Raw genomic sequence first — 10,699 nt, 5'->3', positions numbered from 1 at the left:
AATGTACTGTTTATAAATATATATATTTATACACACACAAACATGTAAACATTTATAAACATGTATGTAAACCTATAATGATCACTGCCCTTCTCAGCTCCATCTTCAGCTATTTCGCTCTTTGTATTTCTGCGTACGTTGATTCCATATTCTGTATTGTTGTTTTCTGTCATGATGCTCCACTGAACCAGTAGAAGTTACCATAACTTCGGCCCTCGAGAAGTTAAATACAAGCCTACCCACGCTGAAATCGGATTGGCTTATTTTGCTACACATTCACATGCAGTGATCCGTGGCTCTATGCCATGGCCGAGCTCCACCTGGCGCTCTGGGCCAGGTTTTCCCGGTGTTCTGTGCCTCTCGTGTGCCTTAGTGCCTTAATTGTTATCACCTGTAGGTTTTTTATAAATGTTATAAGTGTTTCTATTCTGCGTGCCAGCATTCCGTCACCCGGTATCTGTTCCTGCTCTGTTTCTTCTCTGGTCTATTAAACCCCTGCATTCCTGTTCCTGAGTCATGCATGTCCTACCTGCCATGCACCGGGCTGTGACACTGAATTTAAATGTAATGCACATACACTCCCAAAATATGCTCATCTCTGCCATTTTTATTGTGATTGTGCTGAATTTTGATGCAATCATCGACAAGCCTCCATATAATGCATCCTATGGAATATTCATTACACATAAAGCGAAACATCTTAATGTTGTGGCTGATAGTTCATGAAAAACAGAAGACATCCAGTCTTTTGAGGTGCATTAGTAAAGTCACAATTTTCAGACAGGACCAGTTGGTTCTAGCTCCTATTTGTGGAAGAGTGAACGATCTGAACGAATGCCTCTGGACCATAACAGGCTGTGCTGTGGAACATGCAATCATTTGCAGCCAGTTTATGTAAGTGTGGAGGCTGCCTGAAAACAGATCGTGCTTCAGGGTTGACTCCTCTGTAAAACACTGTGTTCTTGATGTGTTCTCAAGAGGTTCTATTTAAAGGAACATTTCGGCGGCACTGCACCAGGTTCACCTCCCACTGTTGTGAAAATGGGACTATTTTGTGCGTCTCGATGTCTGTCAGCCGGATCTTCGCTCCCATATGCTGCACTTTCATAACTCGCCACTTTTTCAGACGCTCTGTCCTCAGGTCGCGAACGTCCAGTCCTTCTCCCAAACTTCTGGTGTGTGAGTCAGGAACAAACTCGGCACAAACCAGCAGTCCCAGAACCGGCTGCTCTGAGAGGCACGATGATGTGCACCACGTTCCCGACTCTGACCTTGAACTAGGGAGGAGACTGGGTGCTGCCGGTCTGGAGGCACTTGGCCAAACACTACAGGTGAGGTGAAGGTAAGGACGCCGATGATTTACTGTTAAATGATTTTGTTGTTAAAACACACAAAAACACACACATTTTTGCTTAGAAGGGTATGACTTCCTGAGGCAAACAGGCACACAGGCACAACACAAGTCATTAGTACATTCGGATTTGCACAAAATTAAGTTACACATGTTTTAGTTTTACACACACGTCTAGGGGATATGTACATTAAAAGCAATTCCTTCAGAATTCTTCCAGAAAATGTGTAAAATCCATGCTGTGCTGTTTCAATGTTGGCTTATTTTTGGTGATACATACATAAAATGTCAACATTTGTGACAACATTTTTTTCGTATATCACATATAATGCCAACACTGTATATTATATTAAAAAATTTAAAGACATATAACATATAGAACATATAGAATACAACGATGAGTACTGTGTAACATCAGTATTATAAATGTGTAAAAACCTAAATTTGCTGCTAAATTAACAAAACAAGATTGTGGTGAATATATAGAGATATGGTGCAGATAAGCCATGGAAACCACACACTCCAACACATGCTGATAATGTGTGAATAACATCAGAATTCCCAGAACCTGAACTCTACCCCTAAACTTAACCTCAGGAAACTACAAAATACCTCCCCCATACAACACACACACACACACACACACATAATTCTGTCCCTCTATTTCTTCATGCATGAGTGTGATATTAAATAGACGACAGTCTGCTCTGTATCACAGTCTCAATTTAGCAACTCGATTAGCAACACACAGTGTGTTTGTGTACCTGAGCATGTCCTCACAAAGTCTGGGACCGCATTTAAGTGAAAGGACATTTTGTGATGAACAAAGACGCAAAAGATCTGCTTTTGATTACAGAAGAGGTAGGTGTAGAAAATTCTAATTATACGTAAGTGGTTACACATGAATAATACAGTTATTACCATAATACCATAATTGTGTGTGAGTGGCTTATTCCACAGACTCAGTAATGTACTTTGATGAGCAAATCTTCTTCATTTATCAGACAGCCCTGACTTTAAGCACTGCGTTCATATGTTAGGCACTTTAACAATGGAATAAGGTCCAAAAAAGTAAATAAAGAAATAAATAAAAAATAAAAACCATTGAAAACCATTTCCACAGTTGTTCAAAAAGGCAAGAACTCAATTCTAAGAGGTAAAAGGTACCAGCTTGCAGATTCATACCAATGTCAACAACAGTTCTGAACAGAATCTGGGGGAATCAGATCTGGGCAGCTGAAGACTAAACAGTCAAATGTGTAAGACAATACACATTATAATAAAAAACAGGGCAGGGCATCGCCCAACACGACTGACACCCTACAGCCAGGACCTCACTGTCTCCACTTTTCTCTGAATAGGTTGAGCTGTGTGACCTCTGACCTGCAGGATGACCTCTGGGCGGAGCCACTGTGATTGTCCTACGTCCGTAGCGGATGTCGACGGGTGGGGCAGGGACAACTGGCGCCACTGTGTGAACCTCTGCGCTCAGCTGACTCACATCAACCCATTAAAACCTTCTCGGCACAGCCACAACCACGGATTCACACCTGCCAATCAACTCCTGCGCCGTGCGCTGTGCGAAATACCACCACTTAAGTGCTTAACCAGTCAGCACAGAATTACGCCTCGCTATTAATTGCTTATTTTCGTTTCATTGGCTGGTAATAAAAACGGCAGAACCCATTCTCAATAAATTTTCATTGGGCAATATTCAGCACAGCACATGAAACTGTCCTCATTTAATGTACTGCACACAGACTGGCAAAGGGTCCTTCCCCTCACTCTATTTCCAGTGCCACAAACCAACAGAGCACCCATGAGGCTCTTTTTTTTTTTTAAATCTTCAGCAACATTTGGTTAATGGCGCAAAAATATTGTCCTTCCACAGAGGCCACGGGAAGCACTGATTTAATGCGATAATAAATGCGCGGACGAATCCTCAGCAGTTACGAGGCGTATTGTTTCATGTGGGGGCTAATTATAAAAGACCGGCTTACACTCCGCTCGGGAGATATAATGCGCTCTGCAGTGCCCACCGGCACTCCCATGAGCGGTCCATGCCAGATCCGAGGAGACACCAGCTCCGGAAGCTTCCGGCGCTGTCACTGAACCAGGATCAGCACTGACTGCACTGTGGTTGACTGTCTACTCACCCTCTGCATTTATAATACTTCATTTAGTAAACATATTATGAACAATAATAATGACACAAACATAATGGTTTTTTTTTCCTGTAACAAACAAGCAATGGTCAGACTATTATCTGTAAATTAGGTCTTTCATTGATTTTAATAATCATCAAATCCCGATTGTTGAGCATAGGATATGTCTACAATGCAGAGAACTAAAAACACAACTAATAATATTAGTAATAATATTAATAATAATAGTAAATCCATTCCACACAGATACGTGATTCACATTTTGTACAGTTGGATGGATCACAGGATCTAACTTTAATGGGTTAACATGTGGCACTTTGTTAAGAACCAGCCTTACCAAAACCAAAAGCTAAAAACGTTTAGTATGAACACATGAATAAATGTGCCTTTTATTGTGCTCTCTGCTTGCCTTGGAACCCATGATCCAACAAGGATGGACATGAACACACAACAACAAAACACACTACAAACTGTAATTGGGGTTGGTAGTAACACATTCGCCTATGAACCAGAAGACCCAGGTTCAAATCCCGTTTACTTCCAGACAGGGGGGGACCGTCCCTGTAACTACTGATTGTAAGTCGCTCTGGATAAGGGCGTCTGATAAATGCTGTAAATGTAAATGATTGGGGTAATTCAAAGGCCATCACTAACCAGTGATGTTCCTCGGTCACTGTTCACATCATGGCCCCGGGACGACCCTGTTTATCCCTGTGTTACTCCACTCCCAGGCTGAACTCCACCTGACATGACACTTCATCTCTGACCTTAAGTGCAAAATGGGAGTAGTGCATGAATAACAGCATTACTGTTTTAACAGTCGCCACGGTCGCATCTCTTGCCGACAAGCACGCATGGAATTCATTATTCGATTCGAGGCGGGGGAGCAACGGCATTACAACATTACCCGGGCAGCACTGATCTGCTGTGATGGAGGAAACATAGCTGAGTCATGACAAGCGGGGTATTTTTATCGCCACAAGAATATTACAGCCTGTTCTCTAAATAGCCCGGAGTGTGGGCCACAAAAGCAGCGCTGTTTCCATGGCGCCATGTGAAAACAGCCCATGTGTCACCGTGTTGAATGTATGGTGATTAAATGTGGAAAATGTCGGCTTATTGAGACGGTTGCTAAGTTCTTATAACCATAATACAGTGAATCACTGATTCGGCACTGGAGAAGCAGAGCGACGGGATTGGCCGGAAGGCCTAATGCCAGGAAACCCACTCTGCCCACTGCGAGGGTGGTAAGCGCGAGCGTACATCAAATCAAATGATGTTTTCCCCGGCTCTGTTCACCGTCAGTCTTATTTGATCACGTTGTGATATTTCTTGTGATTACTACCACACACTCGCTGTGATATCAGCTCACCGCGCTCCCCGACGACCGCCATAATGAATTTTGCTTTAATCAAAGCTACCCCGGCAACAAGCGTCATGACTGCGGCATGATCACATAAGCAGCTGACTCACAGAAATCATGAAATCATGAATCAGGCTGCAGAGCACAGAGGCGTCCAGAGTCCCACGGACCGTGAGTCACCCAGAGAGCCGAGCTGCGAACACGCCCCACGGCCCGTAGAGCACGCACGCAGACGCGGGGTAAAGGTCAGCTGGTGTGTGGCGCGTCACGGGCTGGACGTGACGTGAGAGAGGCATGACTCTTGGCAGAAGAGGAACTTCTTTAGTTCCTTCAGCTGACCAAATGCTACCAAAATAGCAAACGAAGTAAAATAGTACATCCCAAATTTAGCTTAATGATCTGAAAGCAGCCTTGACTGGCCTTCTGCCACTGTCCTTGAGACCCCTAAGTCATGTTTTTAGTCATGATCTTGGGTTTAAACGCATTTCTCGAAGGAGAGCATTTTCAAAAGGATAAAAATTATAATGTCACACCAATTCCCAGTCCTCCAGAGTCTTTACCGTGTCTTCTTCACTCTAACACTTTTAACAACCTTCTCAAAATGTCATTTTTGCAGAATGCACATATTTTAGAATTTATTTATGTTTGTTACGTATGTATGTATTTTTTTTTTATGTATTGTGTGTAATTAATAATGTGAACCTAGTGGGGCAGTGGTGGCCTAGCGGTTAAGGAAGCGGCCTTGTAATCAGAAGGTTACCGGTTCAAATCCCGATCTGCCAAGGTGCCACTGAGGTGCCACTGAGCAAAGCACCGTCCCCACACACTGCTCCCCAGGCGCCTGTCATGGCTGCCCACTGCTCACTCAGGGTGATGGGTTAAATGCAGAGGAAAAATTTCACTGTGTGCGCCATGTGCTGTGCTGCTGTGTATCACATGTGACAATCACTTTCACTTTTTTTTTTTTTTATGTTGTTTTTTTGTCAACAGAACTAATTGGAATTGGCAACATTACACACTGATCTAAAGGTTTTATTAAGGAAGCAAAATACATGCAATAAGCTATGTCCACAATAGTGTTTTTTTTGCCTTGATCTGGACTCAAGGTGATTTTGAACCCATCACGGCCTTGAACTTACGGTTTTACATGCAAGTCGGATTTTGATGTTCTTGTCTGCTTTTAAGTAATCTCCCATCTGAGAACCTGCCAATCCTGTTTTACAGGTGCGGAGTCTTCACTGCTGGAAGCATGCAGTCATTAATGGAGGGGCTCTGCGTGGAAAACCATTTCCATACCTACACAGGTCTGCCCCGTCGCCATGGCAATAATACCAGCTGGGCAGAGAGTTGCACAAACATCTCCCGATAAGGAGGGAGCTGTGTGCGTTAGCATGAGAGCAGCAGGGGGACTGGAGTGGGGGAAAGTTGCCCCAGTACAGCTGAGTCCTTTGTGTGTGTGGCGGTGCGTAAATACCCCTTTCCTTACAGAGCCCACCTGCTCTGCTGAGGATTTATACCAGCATCCCTATCAGATCTCAGGCTAACCTCAGCCCTCACGGCAACCGCTCCCATTATCAGACCTCCGGCTTTTACATCCCGTCCTCTGTGGGAAAAAACGCTGTGTGCAGTTATCCATATGAATAAACACTTGTTTGTGCAAATTTAATACATATATTATATAAGTGACCTTATATACCTAATATCTTATAACTTATATTCTATTTGATATTGTAATAAAATACCAATTGAGCTTTCAGTGCATATTTAATGTGTAGTCTAACAAATATAAGAAAAAAAATCACAGAGAATAAATAAAAAGACACACCGGTGAAGTAGCCTTGAGCATTTCTAGCACATTTAGTTGTAAATATTTCAGATTTATCTTACAGGTTTTTACAGGTAAGCCGCTTTCGCTGCAAAATTCACCACTTGACGTTTTCCGGCCCACCCTGAACACTTGGCAGTAACACAGTAATAAAACGGCAGCATAACCACAAATCGTTATCACGATACTGCTCTATGGTGTGATTTACCTACTCCACTTATAAATACGTAGTTTGCATGTGAAATAAAAACAGACACCAAAAATTACATGGACTGCCGGATATGGGTACAGGCACTCTATTGTTAGCATGGATATGAAAGGAGGGATTTCCTATAAATAGACATGTCTGCGGCCAGCGGATGACATAAGTGGACCGTGGACACAGCAGCAGAGCTTGTTTTCACGTTGCCATCCGTGAAAGGTCCCATGTTCCCTTTTTTGTCCCTTTATGGCTTTTCCCCTATAAATCAAAACAAAAGGTCAACCATGTTATTCAGCATTTGAACCATCATTCATTACGGGTTTGTTAATGCAAAAAATGCATTACCAGTCGTAGCTTAATCAACACTTGAGGCTTCAGCAGCTGTATTTTCCAGCCATTGTGTAAGATATAGTGAATGGGGCGTGTTCACTTATGTCACATTCAATAGTTTGCCAATCAGAATTATTGAATTATAATATCGAATTTATTTGCATGGGGGTCATCCTTAGGTTCTCTTCTTGTTTTTATATCTTTGTGTCTCAGAAATAATGCAACAAGTGGGCTTGGTTGGCAGTTGGATCCTCCTCTCCATGATACAGATAACCAGCAAGCAAGACCTGAACACCACAGATGCACAATGAACCGAGATGCCATTTAGTCACCGGAGGATGAATCAGATACACATACGTGGTATATGTGGTCTGTGGAAGCCGGGCTCACACCTCCACAATCGACCTCACCGCTGCGGTGAAAGGGAGCCGATAGGACCGCGTTCCTTCAGAACGTGCTCAGCGTTCCATCTGACTCATCCTCTCCCCAGGAGCGGAAAGGCAGGAGTGAAGGAGAACAGAACCCCACTCATGTAGCCCACTGTGAAGCTGACCTCATTCTGAGTCACTCCGGCTGGACCCAGAGACAGTCGTCCTATGGTGTACACGGGATGGGGGTGTGCATATGAGTAGTGCATCTGTGTGAGTGTGTGTGTGTAAGTGGTGGCGGGTGGGAGGTTATCAATGACCCCATCTGACACTTGTTCCCTGGGTTGCTCTGATTAAAGGGATGGAGAATTATGATGGTCGTCAGGGAGCTGATATCACAGTGATATCACAACAAAAATCACTACGCGATCAAATGAAACCGACAGTGCTCTTCGTTGATAAAGTAAATGAACAGAACTGGGAAAACATCATTTGGTTTGACTTTGATTCGCTCCTCGCGGGAGGGAGTTTTTTTTTTTTTTCATGGGACCCAGGAATAAGTGGCGCATCGATAAAGGAGGGAACTGCTGGCTGCTGGAGCGGTTTCCCATGCAGGGAGTAGATAAGCCGACGAGGGGGGATACAGAGCCGACGAGTAGTACGCCGTGCGCACAACACACATCATTTTCACAGCCTGTCTGCCCCATGACTTCCCTGAGTTCAGGTCGCCTAGCAACCGGTCCCTTGCTATTTGAATTTTCATGCATCAGTATGTCGACAATTGATGTCACGGTTGCCGCGGCAACCATATGGCTGACTTATCGTGACACTTTCTTCTCCCCGTTAGCCATCTATAATGAAATTACTGCTTTTGCAGTACTGTAGAGGTGCGTAAGCATTATTTTTAAATGATGCCAAACTGGATCCCACCACCAACAATGCACAATCACACAGACCGATCGCATATCTCCAAATTCATCAAAATGTACAGATTTAGCTCATGCAGAGTGACTTATGGGCTCTAATTATAGCTTTAGCAGCCTGGAGCAACATAGGGTTAAGTGCGTTACTCAGGGACACAATGGCAGTAGATGGATTTGTAAGGAGAGGATTGAAACTTACAACTGGATTAGTTGGTTGATAGCTATTTTAGTGGACCACAAGGTTACAATGACCTGAGTAAACACACACACACACACACACTACATACCATCGTTCAGCTTTGAAACTTCCCTAAAACAAAGAGCTGACTGGCCTCATTTTCTGTAATGTTGCACAATTCCAGTAAGCACAGTTAATGTGTTATGTGTAGTGAAAACACAACATGGCTTTATTACAGTGGCCTGTATAGGCAAAATGCCACCAGTGAGCAATTGCTGTAATCACATAAATGAACAGCGTTGCCAAGTCAGCTGTAAAAGCTTGAGATTGGGCTATATATAGAGCGGGTGACTGCAGGTACAGTGTGCTTTAAAAGCCATGAGGGCATTTGAGGTTTAATAGCACAGAGAGGGATGGTGGAGCTGTGTCTTATCTCTGCCTCCTGACCTCAGCCTACATTTTTTTTTTCTGTTGAAGAAATGCAGCATGTAACATTTTCCAACTGAAGAATTTAGTATTGTTGAGTCTTAGCGGGGCAGTGGTGGCCTAGCGGTAAAGTGGGCACGTAATCAGAAGGTTGCCTGTTTGTATCCCGATCCGCCAAGGTGCCACCGAGGTGCCACTGAGCAAAGCACCGTCCCCACACACGGCTCCACGAGCGGCTGTCATGGCTGCCCAATGTTCACAAAGGGTGATGGGTTAAATGCAGAGGACAAATTTCACTGTGTGCACCGTGTGCTGTGCTGCTGTGCATCACAATGACAATCTTTTTTTTTTTTAGATTGACCTATATAGGCATAGAAAGCACAGTAGTTGCTATATTGATGATTCCATGGCCATTAGTTGTTGAATACTGATGCACGTTCTTCAACATGATGAGCTGCTGATCAGATCATCCAAATCTCACCAAGACAAGCAAACTCTCCTATTTCATCCTGTTTTGATGTAGTTGAAGTGTTATTATTTTATTATTCAATTCTGGCTATGAACATATTTAGTTAGTTGTCCTACTGTTGTATTTTTATACCAATGTCAGCTATTAAAACATCACAGTTGCAATTTCTATTCATCTATGATCAATAGTTTATTCAAAATGGCAAAGATATTGAATATAATATCAACTTCTTTTCCAAAGCTGTAGATATAAAATTCTATACAGTCATGGTCATGGTCATAGGGGAGCCATAATAGCAAATAATGATAATACTAGTAATAAATACATTTCAGATGACTCAAATTAGACAAATGTTCATGTGCACAAAGTGCTGCCGTCTCCCATAACAATAAAATGACCCCTGACCTCTGAACCCTCCCAGGTGCCATGCATGAATTCAGTGGCCAAATGGCCATTGAAAGGCCGACCGGCAGCATATGTCACCACCGGTCGATAAACTCAAGCCCAGCAGATTGCCGCATTTGTCCTCGCAAATGATACAATACTAATAATGTCCAAAGTAAAAACACCGACAATTGCAGTCTTGTAAATCGACTGCGGGTCGGAACCAAATTACCTGGTGGAATCTGCAAGCAGCGGCCGGTTAATTATTCACCATTGATTCTGGTCGGCCAGTTTACTGTGAGGTTTATCTGATAATCGATGGCCACTCTAAAGGTAAATACATGCGTGTTTATTCGTTTATCTGTTTTAATCACTGCAGTCCTGAAAGCGGCGTCCAAGACAAACTGCTCCCGAACGACTGGACACCCCGGCTCTGTGGGTGGATCATGAGGCAGAAGTATGAATTTTTCTGCCTGCCACATTACGGTGTTTTAGTTTACTTCACTCGAGGGAGAACACGATGCTGGAGAGACAGTTACGTGCTTCTGCCAGACTGGGAATGGAACAAATAAAAAAAAAAAAAAAAAAGCACAGACTGTCTAGATCACCGCCTTGACAAAGTTAATCCGTCTAGTTCACGGCGTACAGTATGAGCCTCGGCCGGCCCGGAGCTGACTGGGCTGAGGTATGCAGCAAGGAGGGCGAAGGCGGTTGA

At 43.5% G+C, this 10,699-nt stretch overlaps 2 long non-coding RNA genes across 3 annotated transcripts; one reads left to right on the top strand and one right to left on the bottom strand.

Annotated features, from left to right (window-relative positions):
* The first annotated feature begins 981 nt into the window (after window positions 1–981).
* LOC114784581 (uncharacterized) lies at window positions 982–3,076 on the top strand. 2 transcript variants are annotated; one of them, XR_003748882.1, is made up of 2 exons: window positions 982–2,212; window positions 2,713–3,076. It is a non-coding gene; the product is annotated as an uncharacterized LOC114784581 (long non-coding RNA). The 2 variants fall into 2 exon arrangements; XR_003748881.1 differs by having other exon boundaries at window positions 990–1,342.
* Window positions 3,077–6,624: 3,548 nt separating this feature from the next.
* LOC114784595 (uncharacterized) lies at window positions 6,625–7,700 on the bottom strand. Its single transcript, XR_003748885.1, has 2 exons — window positions 7,252–7,700; window positions 6,625–7,164 (listed from the first exon to the last, which is right to left on the bottom strand). It is a non-coding gene; the product is annotated as an uncharacterized LOC114784595 (long non-coding RNA).
* Window positions 7,701–10,699: the final 2,999 nt, after the last annotated feature.

The sequence above is a fragment of the Denticeps clupeoides genome, chromosome 2, assembly GCF_900700375.1.
Source record: "Denticeps clupeoides chromosome 2, fDenClu1.1, whole genome shotgun sequence".
Taxonomy (NCBI): domain Eukaryota; kingdom Metazoa; phylum Chordata; class Actinopteri; order Clupeiformes; family Denticipitidae; genus Denticeps; species Denticeps clupeoides.
The sequence above is the reverse complement of the archived record's forward strand: the minus strand, read 5'-3'. Positions and strand labels throughout refer to the sequence as shown.